This window comes from Cebus imitator, unplaced genomic scaffold, assembly GCF_001604975.1.
Source record: "Cebus imitator isolate Cc_AM_T3 unplaced genomic scaffold, Cebus_imitator-1.0 Scaffold289, whole genome shotgun sequence".
In the NCBI taxonomy this organism is placed as follows: Eukaryota; Metazoa; Chordata; class Mammalia; order Primates; family Cebidae; genus Cebus; species Cebus imitator.
The window spans coordinates 41,751-57,358 of record NW_016107604.1 but is presented as its reverse complement, the minus strand read 5'-3'; the positions used below and the strand labels follow the sequence as shown (position 1 = coordinate 57,358).

Sequence of the window (15,608 nt, the reverse complement as noted above, 5' to 3'; positions counted from 1 at the left end):
CTATGTAATTACCTTAACTAGTGTTCTTTCTTTCTTTTTTAAAAAATTGCTGTTTATTTGACAAAAAACTTTTGAATTTAATAAAGAAATGGCAATAACTGGTGCATACATTAACTCAAAATATTTTCACTAAGCACCAAATAGAATAGTCCCCAATGTCTTTCCCAAGAACCCCTTTGAAAGAATGGCTAATACTTAATCAGTTTATGTAGGTTTTTAATCAAGAAATTCATTAGCAACAACCTTCCTTAATTGAAAATGTCTCACTTCCTGTAATGTAAAACAAAACTTACACAGGCAAACAAAACTCAAAACAGATAGAAATGATCAGAGCAAGCTTTTGCCCCTCATAGCTCACCTATGCCCCAACTGTCACACTGCTGAAAACAGGGCCTGCCTCATTACTTAAACTGATTGATTACTGCAGAGCATAACAACATTATGAGCTGATGGGAGCATATCACAGCTCCCACTACCTCCCTCCCTGTAAAAAAGAAAATAAACAGCACACAAAATATAAACTTATGCCAAATAAAAGTCAGCGTCAACATAAGGATTCTACTATAATATTACCATACTAACCCACAATATTTTCATCTTCTTCTGACCTGATTACAAAAAATTCTCATTTTGAGAGCTCTGGAAGCATTACAAATATTGTTGCATTAGGTTCCTCTTCTTGAGATAGTTTGAAGTCTTGAAACAGAGCAAGTTTACATATTTTTCTACACCACCACTGAGGAGTATCTATCATAAAAGGCATACATAAAAAATCTTCATTCCCTGATCCTCAGGCTGTTATAATTTTTCCCTCAGATCAAACAAACAACGGGAAACACACAAGAAAAGATGATAAGTCATACAAAAATGGAAAAACAAGCACAGCCACCACAAAAAAGAATCTGAGACTTCTTCCAAAATGCCAAGTCCACAAGAAGGAATGTATGCCAAACCTTGCACACCAGCCCTCTCGCAGGCCGACAGCCTTTGCCCTTTGCTCAGGTTGACTTCAGAGGTGCAGAGACATTGGCAGATGCCTGCTCAAGGTAGGCCAAGGAGCCCTGAGGGACGTCTGCCGGCTTTTTGTGCTGCATGTTGACGTCATTTGGCACCTGCCGCAAATGCCTCAGCTTTGTCAAATGCTTCTGGACCAGTGCATCTTAGCACTGTAATTCACTCCTTAGTTCTGAGACATCCTCTTTGATAACTTACTTTGGTTTCTGGACAGATAATTGCAATCTTTTCTGTAGAAAAAAAAAATTGTCTTGCAATATCTGGAAACTTCTGGATACACTGATCAATACCAGTTTGAATTTCTTCCTGATTGGTGCCATTGACATAGTCCTGACTCACCAGAGAAGCGAAGTAAGCCTTGAAAGTTGACTCCAACTCATCCCTCAACATACTATTAGAAGGTCTTGGAGCATCTGAGAAGCGAAGCCTGGCCTAGGAGGTCCAGCAGGGGTGGTTGGGCTCCCAGTGGCTGCCCAGAGAACATACTCCATAGTGGAGCAGCATGTCTGGAATGGCAGGGCCTTTATTTCTTCAAGTAAATTAGATATAAATTCTAGGTATTGTCTAGTGTCCTTTCAGAAGTTCCTTTAGCATTTCTTCCTCCTCCCCATCCCCTTCTCCTCATTCTTCTTCTTCTCTCCTCTCTTCTCCTTCTTCTCCTTCTCCTTCTTCTTCTGAGGTCTCACTATGTTGCCCAAGCTGGTCTCCAATTCCTGAGCTCAGGCAATCCTCCCACCTCAGCCACCCAAAGTGCCGGGATTACAGGAGTGAGCTACGTGCCCGGCCAGCATTTCTTTAGTGCAGGTTTGCTAGTGGCAAACTCTCTCAGTTTTTGTTTATCTGGGACTGTCTTAATTACTCCTACATTTTTAAATGATGGTTTTGCTACAAATAGGAATTTTGGTTTATAATTTTTCTTTCAGTGCTATGAATATGTCATCCCTGTGGCCTCTGTGCTTTGTGGCCTCTGTGGTTTCTGATGAGTTCCTCTTACTGAGGATCACTTGTATGTGATGAGTGGTTGCTCTCTTGCTCCTTTCAAGATTCTCTCTTTTCTCTGGCTTTCAGTACTTTAATTATAACGTTTGTAGGTGTGGGTCTCTTTGAACTTATCCCACTTGAAGTTTGTTGGCTTCTTGGATGCACAGATTAATGTTTTAAAACCAATTTGAAAAGTTTGGGGCCATTATTTGCTCAAATATGTTTCCATTTCTTTCTCTTTCTTCTTTCCTCCTGGCCCTCCCATTGTGCATGTATCGGTATGCCTCATAGTATCCCACATCATAGGGCAGACCTCTGAGACTCTGCTCATTTTTCCTCATTCTTTTTTTATTACCATACCTCAGAATAGATCATCTTTATTGAGCTCTTTCTTTTTTTAATATCCAACTTTTCACTTCTGGGGTACATGTGCAGGATGTGCAGGTTTGTTACATAGGTAAACGTGTGCCATGGTGATTTGATGCACAGATCAGCCCGTCACCCAGGTACTAATCCCAGCATCCATTAGCTACTCTTCCTGATGCTCTCCCTCCCCCATCCCCAACCCTCCAACAGGCCTCAGTGTGTGTTGTTTCTCCGCATGTGTCCATGTGTTCTCATCATTCAGTTTCCACTTATAAGTCAGAACACGCGTTATTTGGTTTTCTGTTTCTGCATTAGTTTGCTAAGGATAATGTAATCTCACTTTATGTTCTTTGTTTCTTCTGCCTGCTCAAATCTGCTGTTAGTTCCCCTAGTGATTATTTCCTGTTATTGTAATTTTAGTAAAATTACAATACTTTCATAATTCAGTAAATGAATTTTGTAAGTTCAGTTAGAATTGCTATCTGGTTTCTTTTTATTACTCCTGTCTCTTTTTATTTTCTATTTGGTGAGATATCTTTCTCATGTTTTCCTTTAGTTCTTCAGGCATGTTTTCCTTTAGCTCTTTGAAAATATTAAAAGTAGCCATTTTAAAGTCTACCTAGTAAGTCCAATGTCTTGATTTCCTCAGTGGCAGCTTCTACTGATTGCTTATTTTCCTGTGTATGGGTCATACTTCCTTGTTTCTTTGTACATCTTCTAATTTTTTGTTGAAAACTGGGCATTTCAAATAATACAATGTTACAACTCTGAAAATCAGTCCCTTACCCTCCTAGGGCTTCTTGTTGCTGCCGTAAGTGGCTGTTTAATTGCTTTTATGAAGTAATGTTGTACATTCTTTATCTTTGTATGTGTGGCCACTAAAGTCTCCACTTACTTAGCTTAGTGGTCAGATAGTGATTAGACAGCATTTTTCTTAAATGCCTAGAACCAATAAGTCTTGAAGTCTACCAGTCATAGGGGCTCTGTATGTGTGTGTGCTGGGGCATGCCTTCTATACTCTACCAATCAGTTTACAATTCTGTCTTAGCCTTCACTTCCTGCTTGGACAGAACCTTATGTTCAGACAGGGACGAATGATTACAGTTTTTGTAAGTCTCTCCTGAGCCACTGAAAAGCCCTACACACATTTGTGACCTTTTAGATTCCCAAAAATATATTGAAACTTTTCAAACCCCCTACAAACATCTCATTCCTCAGCTTTTTCTTTTAAGCTTTCTGGCTAGTTTATTGTTTGCCTTAACTGCTATCCATCACTTCAGGCAACTGTGATGTTAAAACATTTAAGAAATGCCCCTCCACCATTCGGGTAGAAATGTTTAGCATTAGGAGAGTTTCAGTGCGCTCTAATGATGACAAGCCTTTCAAATGGTATCTTCCAAGGAGCCATTTGGTAGTGACTCCTGTTTTTTTTTTTTTTTTTTTTTGACGGAGTTTCGCTCTTGTTACCCAGGCTGAAGTGCAATGGCGCGATCTCAGCTCACCGCAACCTCCGCCTCCTGGGTTCAGGCAATTCTCCTGCCTCAGCGTCCTGTGTAGCTGGGATTACAGGCACGCGCCACCATGCCCAGGTAATGTGTTTTGTATTTTTAGTAGAGACGGGGTTCCACCATGTTGACCAGGATGGTCTCGATCTCTTGACCTTATGATCCACCCGCCTCGGCCTCCCAAAGTGCTGGGATTACAGGCTTGAGCCACCGTGCCCGGCCGACTCCTGTTTTTGAGTGAAGCTTTGAAAGATCTCTAGCTCTGCTCTGCTTTCTTTAGTACTGGGAAGGCAGGCTGTTATTTTTCATGGTGGTGCGGAGCTTGGAAACAGAGGATAGGACTAGTGTAAGTGTAAATGCCACAAAGCTTACTGTTCTTACTGAGATGCAGCTGTTTTTCTTGACTAAACACTTCCCATGTTGCTAAAACCGTTGCTTAGTTTCCAGAGTACTGAAAAAGTTGATTTTAACAATTTTGGTTAGTTTTCGCATTGCTTTTATGGAGGAGCAAAATTTCAGAGTTCCTTACTCCCAAATTTTCACTGATGTTATCCCTTCATTATTTTTTGACACTTCATCTTATAATGGAAAATCACTTATTTTTAAAGCAGTGAATAAGTCACCTATTTGTACTTCTTATTTGTTTGTTCTGGTAACCCAGCAGTGAGCTAGAATGTCTTTGTCCATGAAAATCTCTATTTTTGAAGCCAAATGTGATATGCCATATTATTATTCTTTTAAATATTCTCAATGAATAAGAAACAAAATTAAGAAACATTTTAAAGTATGAATCATTTCTAGAACCATATATACAAAGAATCATAAATATACACAATGTTTTAAAGATGGTAAGTTATATAGCAAAAAAAAGAGAAATTCTGCCTTGAAGAATTTAGATTCTATATAATGCTGAAATTGCAACACATATGCTATTCCAAGTAAAAATTAAGACTGACACAGCAATGAACCAAATTCTATTTCACTTTTCTTTGAAGTGCTGTAAGTTTAGAATAATGTATCAACTTTCCTTAACTTGGACTTCTTTTTATTACTTTTAAAAGTTATTTTTATTACTTTTTATTACTTCTAAAACATACTAGTTTTGTTCTTGATTTGAGTTTTAGACTACTTCCACATTCTGTACATTATTCCTAAAGGAAATTATGAAAACTTTTATGAAAATTTACCTGCTATAGGTTTATATCGAAACTAATTAAAATGCAATTGAAATTTGAGTTATTTTTAACACAAGGTATCTATGAATTTCTCACAAAGTGTTTACATGACATAATCATGAACAGATCAAAAGTGAGATGTGGGTTTGATTTCAAAGTATTGTATAGTTTGTCAGAATATGGAAATATGTGGCTGTGTGTGTGTGTGTTTTAAAAGACAGCTTGCCTTATTTGGTATTTCAGCATACTCCGTATTTCCAATTAACAGTAAAGGAAGAGTTGGCTTAAAATTGATCAGATTAGTGGCATATGGATGGGATTCTGGCAGCATCCAAATATTCACATAAAAAATAAATGCAAACCCTGGAGGGAAATATGCCTTCTTGCATGGAGAGCTTGGCCACATGTCATAGCTAGAACCTGCAAGAGACAAAATGTGCAGGATGCATTACATTTGTATCCTCTGTACTTTTAACATTGCCACAACATGATTCCTTCTGTGCAAAATGGTGACAGGAATTCCATTGGCAATGTCTAGATTTCAGATTCTAATAGAAGCTCTGAGGACAATCCCGGAGTCTTTCATTCTCAGATTTCAGAGCCAGAAATTGTCTTGATATGTCAGTTTTGGGAGTCTAGAATTTTTATTCTGGCCTATTTGGTAAATAGGTGTTTTACTTCATGGAAGAAACAGAGGAAGTCTTCTGATTATGATGATTAAAAAAATCCAAAATGTACTGGGCCCTCCTGCATGCAAAGCAAGTCATTAAGTCATCATTCAGTGAGTTAACATTCACAGCCATAGTCCTCTAGACACTTCAAGTATGAAGTAGACAGCATTGCCATGGTTACGCATAAAGGAGGTCTGCACAAAGGAAGCCCATTGCATGGCGTTATGCGCATACTGTGGGGTAGTGCAGAAGGCAATTAGGAGGCTGTATGTTGAGAGGATATGGAAAGATGAAAATATGCCTTGTCATAGAATGGTGCTGGCTTTCTAACTCAGTGTATAAGCTCCGATGCAATCTCATTTCTTAGTGGTTCAAAGTATAATTAAGCTGAATTCTGGCTACACAGAGACTCAGAATCATTCCCTTATTCAAGTATCAAATATTAATTGAGTACCCACCATGTGCCAGGAATGGTTCATGGTGAAACCACTAGGCACTGGGAAAACAGAGCTGACAAATCATTTCCCTCTCAGTGAATGCTATATTTAAAAGTTCTCTTCACTTTACAAGAAGTAGGTTATGATGGGCGCGGTGGCTCACACCTGTAATTCCAGCACTTTGGGAGGCCGAGGTTTGTGGATAATAAGGTCAGGAGTTTGAGACCAGCCTGGCCAACATGGTGAAACCCTGTCTCTACTAAAAATACAAAAATTAGTTGGGCATGGTGGTGCATGCCTGTAATCCCAGCTACTTGGGAGACTGAGGCAGGAGAATCACTTGAACACAGGAGGCAGAGGTTGCAGTGAGCTGAGATCGCGCCACTGCACTCCAGCCTGGGCAAGAGAGTGAGACTCCATCTGAAAAAAAAAAAAAAGGCAGGTTATGGAGGTGAAATTTGTAATTGAAGAATAATATAATTCATTTATTAATGCATGCTAGCATGTTGCTCCTCTTCCACCCTGTCAACATGGACCTTGAAGAATGCACAGCGTTTAGGTAGCTAGACAGGGAAAGCCTTTCTTATGAGAGGAACAGCACTAGTAAACGCATAAAGGCAGGACTAAATAGAAAACAGTGAGGAATGCAGACTTCTTAAAATAAGTGGAAGGTCTTGGCTCTCTGGTAAGTAAATGGTTGTTTCTTGTAGGAATTTGATTTGTTTAAGTAAGAAATAAAATGCAGCCGTAAAATTGTCACATTCTACGAGTAGACCTCGTCTCCAGCAATGTAGTCCAATATTTTGATCAAACCAGACATTGTATATAAAAGCACTTTGGGCTGGGCACAGTGGCTCACGCCTGTAATCCCAGCACTTTGGGAGGCCGAGGCGGGCAGATTATTTAGGGTCAGGAGTTTGAGACCAGCCTGGCCAACATGGTGAAAACCCATCTCTACTAAAAATACAAAAGGCAGCCAGGCATGGTGTTGGGCACCTGTAATCCCAGCTACTCGGAGGCTGAGGCAGGAGAATGGCTTGACCTGGGAAGCAGAGGCTGCAGTGAGCCGAGATCGCACAACTGGTCTCCAGCCTGGGTGACAGAGTGAGACTCCATTTCAAAAAAGAAAAAAAAAAAGTACTTTGGAATTTTTAAGTGCTCTTACAAATGTCTTATTTATTCTCATCTTCCTTACCTAGCCCATCAGAGGAAGCAAAAATGAGAGCAGGAAGAAAACTGGTGTGTTGCCCACTATTTGGCTGTATCTTCTTGAATCTGGAATATCTTCTGAATTTTTTTTCTTCTCTTTTCTTCTTTCCTTTTCTTTTCCTGTCTATTTATTCATTCAACAGATATTTAATGAGTACCTTTTCATTGGTCAGGTAGGGTCTCTATGGTAGAGACATGGCAGTAAACAAAATAGACAAAAATTCCTGCCTTCATGGAGCTTACATTGTAGTGAGGGGAGGAAAATCGTTTATTAGATGATGATACACGCTATGGAGGTAAATTAAGCAGGGAAGAGAGTAGGAAGTACGTGTGTGGGGTGGGGGAGGGGAGCTTTAACTTTAATGAATTGACCTCTTTGAGGTGACATTTCAGCAAAAATTAGAAGTGATCCATTTGGACATCTGGAAGAAGAGTGTTCTAGACAGAGGGAGCAGTTAGTGCAAAGGCTCTGAGGCAAGATTATGCCTGGTAAGTTCAAGGAGTGGCACATTAGGCAATGTACCTACTAAGAGCAGAAGTAAGAGGGGGAGAGAGTTGATGGGAAAGAGTTGTATTTTGTGTGTATGTGTCCATGTGTGTAAGCTGTGTGTTGGTGGAAAGGGGTGCAGATGGTATAGAGCCTTATATGCTTTTACTCTGAGATGGGAAGCCACTGTTCATTTTGGTTTTGACATGGATCTGTTCACTAATGCAACCCACAAAAAGATTAACAGGCTGTAAATGCCAAAAGGTAAACAGAAATATTAAAACATCAGTGGCGTGGGGCGAATATGGAGCTTTGATTTGAATTCAGTACCTTAATATCTATTTGAAACTGGTAAAAAATCTGAGGAAGGCCCCCCGATCTACTACTTTGTGATAAATCTATCCATCTCTCAACCCTACCAAAGATAGAATGGTATCTGATGGATATTCATGACTATCTATGACTCTTCTAAATGTAAAGGAATGTAGGAGGAGCCCACCAGCATGGTTCCTCCTTAAGAGTTTCCATACATTTCTTTATCCCCCTTTGCTCCCTGCCCCACTACTAGTCTGGTGATCTAAAAAGTTTGCTTCTCCCCCACACAAGCACGCAGACTCCACAAGAGAATGGGCCTTGTCTATTCATGATCGGCAAGGTACTTCAGAGGCATGAAGAATCCTTGACCAAAGGACTTCGTTGGGTGAATTTATAAAATAAAAAGGTAGCTTCTCAAATATAATGGTTGAGAATCCCTAATCCATGGGGAGTCATACTTTAATGTACCTTCGGGACACCTTCTTTCATCTATAAGTGACTCTACTGAACAGTAGTGATGTATGGAGGGTCGGGTGGTGGAAAGCAACGTGCTCTGGATGCAAGCAGTAACAGAGTGTATTGTCTGTTGAGAATACAAAAACAATGAAACCAACTACGACAATCCTATTTTTATTATTACTACGAGCCAGCAAGTCTAAACTATACCAGTAATTATATAATCCCCTTGCCCAATATTTTAAGTCCTAAAAAATTACTGAAATTATTGATGAGGTTTTGTTTGTTTATTTGTTTTTTCTTTGTTTGTTTGTTTTGAGATGGAGTTTCACTCTTGTTGCCCAGGCTGGAGTGCAGTGGTGTGATCTTGGCTCACGGCAACCTCCACCTTCCGGGTTCAAGCAATTCTCCTGCCTCAGCCTCCCGAGTAGCTGAGATTACAGGCGCCCACCACCATACCCGGCTAATTTTGTGTTTTTAGTAGAGATGGGGTTTCTCCATGTTGGTCAGGCTGGTCTCGAACTTCCTACCTCAGGTGATCCACCTGTTTTGGCCTCCCAAAGTGTTGGGATTACAGGAGTGAGCCACCATGCCCGGCCTGATGATTTTTTAAAAATTGTGATAAAATAAAGGAAGGAGGAGCCAAGATGGCCAACTAGTCACGTCCAGGAGGAACATCTCCCAGCGAGAGACCAGGACATCAGGAACACTGACACACACGCTGAGCAGATATTCAGGGGGAAGGCATTGAGAGACAAAAGAAGTTCGCAGATGTTGGCCTGAAGCGGGAGGAAGCTGGGAAGGCTGCACATTGCTGCTAAGTACCAGAACTCTTTCCTGGGTCCCAGTGACCCCTGGGGAAGAGTCAGTTGAACAGGTGGGAAATGGCTCTCTTTTGCCATGGACGACTTCCAGATTCTAGCAGCAGAAAACCCCACAAGCCACACAGACACATAAGCTTACAGGAAGAGCTGCTTAGAGAGGTGGTAGGGGCAGGACTCCAGCCTGTGTGGAGCCCAGAGGATTTGGTGCAGAAACATCTACAGTGGATCATGGCCAGGAACACCCTCTCCCCAAGTTTCTCCATGTTCCTCTAGGAGACTTTAGCCTTAGGGTGACTGTCAGACCTGGATGGGCCTGGGTGGTCTTGCCCGTGGGACAAGGCCAGTCCCATCTGAGTGCCCCATTGTCTGCTGGCCTCTCCTGGGACCCCAGCCTGGCCACACCCACTTGCAGCCATATGCTAAATCAGAGTGCTTCCCAGGTGCCCTCATTCTAGCTTCTTTGCTGGAATACCATGCCTGACCATTGGAGAGCTCCAACAGACCAGCCCCCACTGACATGCACCAGCCCACATACGGGCTTCCTGCACCTCAGCCTCCCCCCAGCACTTTGCCAGCATGCACTCCCCCATGGCATCCCACTACCACTTTGCCAGCATGTACTTCTCTGCGCCACTGCTGCCAGTGCAAGCACACCACAATGTCCCCCTGCCTGCTGACACAGAGGCATCCCATCAAACCATCACCACCAGCACAAATTACATACAAACGCACACACAAACATTGGCAACCCCACCTCCGTCATGCCACTGCTGCCACCCATGTGAATGTACACACAGATGAGAAAGGACCAGCGAAAGAACTCTGGCAGCTCAAAAATTCAGAGTGTCTTCCTACCTTCAAATGATCACACTAGCCCCCCAGCAATGGCTCTTAACGAGGCTGATATGACTGAAATGACAGACAGAATTCAGAATATTGAATAGGAAGGAAGATCATCAACAGTCAGCAGAAAGTTGAAACCCAGCCCAAGGAATCTAAGGAATACAGTAAAACAATACAGGAGCTGAAAGATGAAATGACCATTTTAAGAAAGAACCAAATTGATGTGATAGAGCAGAAAAACTTCAAAAATTTCATAATACGGCCGGGCGTGGTGGCTCATGCCTGTAATCCCAGGAGGCCGAGGTGAGCTGATCACTTGAGGTCAGGAGTTCAAAACCAGCCTGGCCAACATGGTGAAACCCCATCTCTAAAAATAATTAAAAAAAAAAACAAACCAGGCACGGTGACTCATGCCTGTAATCCCAGCACTTTGGTAGGCCGAGGTGGGTGGATCACCTGAGGTCAGGAGTTTGAGACCAGTCTGACCAATATGGTGAAACCCCATCTTTAAAAAAAAAAAAAAATTCATAATACTATTGCAAGTGTTAACAGCAGAATAGACCAGCCGAGGAAAGAATCTCAGAGCCCAAACACCAGTTCTCTGAATTAACTCAGTCAGACAAAAATAAAGAAATATAATAATAAAGAAGATTGAACAAAACCTCTGAGAAATATGGGATTATGTAAAGAGACCAAATCTGTGGCTCATTGACATCCCTGAAAGAGAGGGAGAGAAAGCAAAAACTTGGAAAACATACTTGAAGATATCATCTACGAAAATTTTCTCAATCTGTCTAGACAGGCCAACATTCAAATTCAGAAAATGCAGAAAACCCCTGTGAGATATAAGACAATCATCCCCAAGACATATAGTCATCATATTCTCCAAAGATGACACGAAAGAAAAAATATTAAAGGCAGCTAGAGAGAAGGGACAGGTTATCTACAAAGGGAACTGTATTGGGCTAACAGTGGACCTCTTAGCAGAAACCCTACAAGCCAGAAGAGATTGGGGGCCTATATTCAGCATTCTTTTTTTTTTTTTGAGGCGTAGTCTCATACTGCTGCCTGGGCTGGAGTGCAGTGGCGTAATCTTGGCTCACTGCAACCTCTGTCTCCTGGATTCAAGTGATTCTCCTGCCTCAACCTCCCAAGTAGCTGAAATTACAGGTGCCTGCCACCATGCCCAGCTAATTTTTTGTATTTTTAGTAGAGACTGGGTTTCACCATGTTGGCCAGGCTGGTCTTAAACTCCTGACCTCATGATTTACCCACCTCGGGATCCCAAAGTGCTGGGAATACAGGCATGAGCCACTGTGCCCAGCCACCAGCATTCTTATAGAAAAGAAATTCCGACCAAGAAGTTCATATCCAGCCAAAATAAGCTTCGTAAAGGAGAATAAGATCATTTTCAGACAAGCTTTACCACCAGACCTGCCTTTCAAGAAAGGTCCTAAAGGGAATGCTAACTATGGAGAGGAGAGACCATTACCAGCCACTACAAAAACACACTTAAGTACATAGACCATTGACACTATAAAGCAACCACACAAGCAAGTCTGTACAACAACCAGTTAACAACATTATGACAGGAACACATCCACATGTATCAGTATTAATTTTGAATACAAATGGGCTAAATGCCGCAGTTAAAAGGCAGAGTGGCAAGTTGGATAAAGAAGCAAGACCCAACTGTAGGCTGTCTTCAAGAGACCCATCTCACATGCAATGCCACCCATAGGCTCAAAGTACAGGAATGGAGAAACATCTACCCAGCAAATGGAAAATAGAAAAAAGGAGGGATTGCTATTCTAATTTCAGACAAAACAGACTTTAAAACAGACCTTAAACCACCAATTATCAAAAAAGACAAAGATGGGCATTATGTAATGGTAAAGGGTTCAATTTAACATGAAGACTTATCCTAGATACATATGCACCCATCACAGGAGCACCCACATCCATAAAGCAAGTTCTTAGAAACCTCTGAAGAGACTTAGATAACCACGTCATAATAGTGGGAGATTTCAATGACCCACTGACCATATTAGACAGTTCATTGAGGCAGAAAACTGATGAAGATATTTAGGACCTGAACTCAACACTTAACCAAATGGAATAACAGACATCTTCAGAGCTCTCCATCCTAAAACAACAGAATATACATTCATCTCATCTGCACGTGGCACATACTCTAAAATCAACCACATAATCAGCCATGAAACAGTGCTTGGCAAGTGCAAAAAACCAAAATCATACAAACCACACTCTTAGACCGCAGTGCAATAAAAACAGAAATCAGTTCTGAGAAGATTGCTCAAAACCATACAATTATTTAGAAATTAAGGAACCTGCTCCTGAATGACTTTTGAGCAAACAATGCAATTAAGACACATCAAAAATTATTTGAAATAGCAGAATTCATCTTCCTCTCAAATGCACAGCCGTGAAAAAGAACATCATGTACTTTGCAGCACATAGATGGATCTGGAGGCCATTATCCTACGTGAACTAATTCAGAAAGAGAAAACCAAATACAGAATGTTCTGGCTTATAAGTGGGAGCTAAACACTGAATACACAGGGGCACAAAGAAGGGAGCAACAGACACTGGGGCCTACTTGAGAGTGAATAGAGGGAGGAGGGTGGGGATTGAAAAACTTCTTACTGGATACTATGCTTATTACCTGGATGACAAAATAATTTGTACGCCAAACCCCCGTGACGCTCAATTTACCTGTATGACAAACCTGCACATGTTTCCCTGGACCTAAAATAAAAGTTAAAAGATAAAATAATATTTTTCAAAAATATATATAAAACATGAAACTCACCACTTGCTGTCAATTCTTTTGGATGTATATTCAAGAGATGAGTTGCTGGATAATATATGGTAATTCTATTTTTTAATTTCTTGAGGAACCACCATACTGTTTTCTCTAGTGGCTGCACCATTTTACATTCCCACCAGTAATGGACAAGAGTTCTGATTTCTCTACATCCCAGCAACACTTGTTATTTGATTTTTGTATAACAGCCTTTCTAATGGGTGTGAGGTGGTATTTTGTTGTGGTTTTGATTTGCGTTTCTCTTATAATTAGTGATGTTGGGAATATTTTCATGTGCTTTTTGTATTTCTACTTCTTCTTTGGAGAAATATCGATTCAATTCATTTCTCTAGTTTTAAATTGGGTTGTTTGATTTTTCTTTTGTTCTTTAGATGTAGGAGTTTTTTTTTATGTCTTCTCGACATTAACCTTTTATCATATATATTATTTGCAAATATTCTGTCATTTCACGGGTTGCCTTTTCATTCTGTTGATAGTGCCCTTTGGTGCACATATGTTTTTAATTTTAATGTAATTCAATTTATTTTTTTGTTGTTGTTGCCTCTGCTTTTGGTGTCACATTCAAGAAACAATTGCCAAATCCGTTGTCATTGAAGGTATTCCCTTATGTTTTATTTTAAGACTTTAGTAGATTTCAGTTTTAGCTCTTATGTTTGGGTCTTTGATACATTTTGAGTTAATTTTTGTGACTGGTATAAGGCAAAATTCTAAATTCATTCTTTTCTATATGCATATACAGTTTTCCCAACTGTCTTTTCAACAAACTGTGGGGAAAACTGTATATGCATATGGAAAAGAATGAAGACTCTTCTTTCCCCCTTCGAATGGTCTTGGCAGCATTGGCAAAAAGCGTTTGATTATATACAAGCTTATTTTGGGGCTCTCTACTCTATTTTATTGATCTGTATGTCTGTCTTTATGGCAATACCCCACTGTTCTGATTACTGTAATTTTGTTTTAAGTTTTGAAATCAGGAAGTCATAGATCTGTTCAAATTTTCCATTTCTTCATGATTCTGTCTTGGTAGGTTGCTCATTTCTAGAAATTTGTCCATTTCATCTAGTTTGCCAACTTATTGGTATATAATTGTTTATACACAAGTACTTTCTCATAATAATTTTTACCTCTTTAAAATGAGTAGCATGTCATGTCATGATAGTAAACGCCTTCAGCTTTTGTTTATCTGAGAATTTCCTAATTTTTTCTGTAATTTTTGAATGCCAGTTTTACCATATGTAGAATTCTTGGTTGACAGGTTTTTTTCCCTTTATCCCCTTAAATGTACCATCCTACTGCTTTCTGTCTTACATGGTTTCTTCTGAGAAATTATTTTATTAAGGATTCTTTGTATATGATGAGTTGCTTCTGTCACTGCTTTCAAGGTTCTCTGTTTGTCTTTTGACAGTTTGATTATAATGTGCCTTGCTGTGGGTATCTGAGTTCACGGAGCTTCTTGTGTTTGTATATTTATGCATTGCCTCAAATTTGGGAATTATGCTAGGGAGAAGGTGGGGCAAGGACAAGTAAAAAATGTTACACAATTTTCTACCAATTGTAATTTGAGTTTTTAAAAAATTGGATATTTGCTTGGCTGCTGTAGATCTTTGAGTGATTTCCAGAACCCCTACAAAGTCATTTTAGTCAGTTTCTGGTTGTTTATTTAATGATTCCATTGGAGGACAAGGACCTGGAGCTTCTTACTGTGCCGTGGTGCTGATGTCACTCTCATGATGAGATTTAATAATACACATGTAAGAATCAAATTAGCATATTATTAACTTTTTAATTTAAAATTATATAGATTCACAAGAACCTTCTAAAAAAAAGTACAGATTCCTGTATTCCTTTTGTTCAGCTTCCCTCGGTGGTAACATCTTACATAATCATACTGCAATATCAACGCCAGAAAGTTAACATTTGGCAGTTAAAGAGTGACATTTTCCCAGTACTCATACTTATTCCTGGGGGAGTCCTCATCTTCTCAAATTTTAAAATGGTCTCCATCCTGCCTCAAGGTTGTAACAGAGACCCCGACTGTGTCAAATTCTAAAGTAAGGCTCCAGAAAATTTATGGAAGACTTGCACACAAGGTGACACAAGTTGCTTTGCTCCCCTCAGATCATTATACGCACAGGACATACAAGATTAACAGAGAAATTGAGTTGATGAGGACTGTTTCTTTAGAGAACAAGTTGTTGCAATACTTGTTCTCTAAAGATACTGTGATGTTTCCCATCTTGTTCCTTTTCCTTTAAGTCAAGTTAGAGTAATTTAAGAAAACCACCTGGATGGCTGTATCCTCTGGAATTTGGGGGCTTCAGAGGTTCAACTGGAATTGGATTTATAAGACTTCCCTGAGGGCAAAGTGAGAAAGAGGCTACTGCAGAAGTGAACTGGATTCTCATGGAGTCGATGGGATGCACTGGAGTAAGATTTCTTGAGAAACTGGTCCTTAATCCTGTCAGACTCAATGCCCT

At 40.2% G+C, this 15,608-nt stretch overlaps 1 pseudogene; it reads left to right on the top strand.

Annotated features, from left to right (window-relative positions):
• The first annotated feature begins 919 nt into the window (after positions 1-919).
• Positions 920-15,608, top strand: part of LOC108285079 — a 30,421-nt pseudogene continuing 15,732 nt past the window's right edge.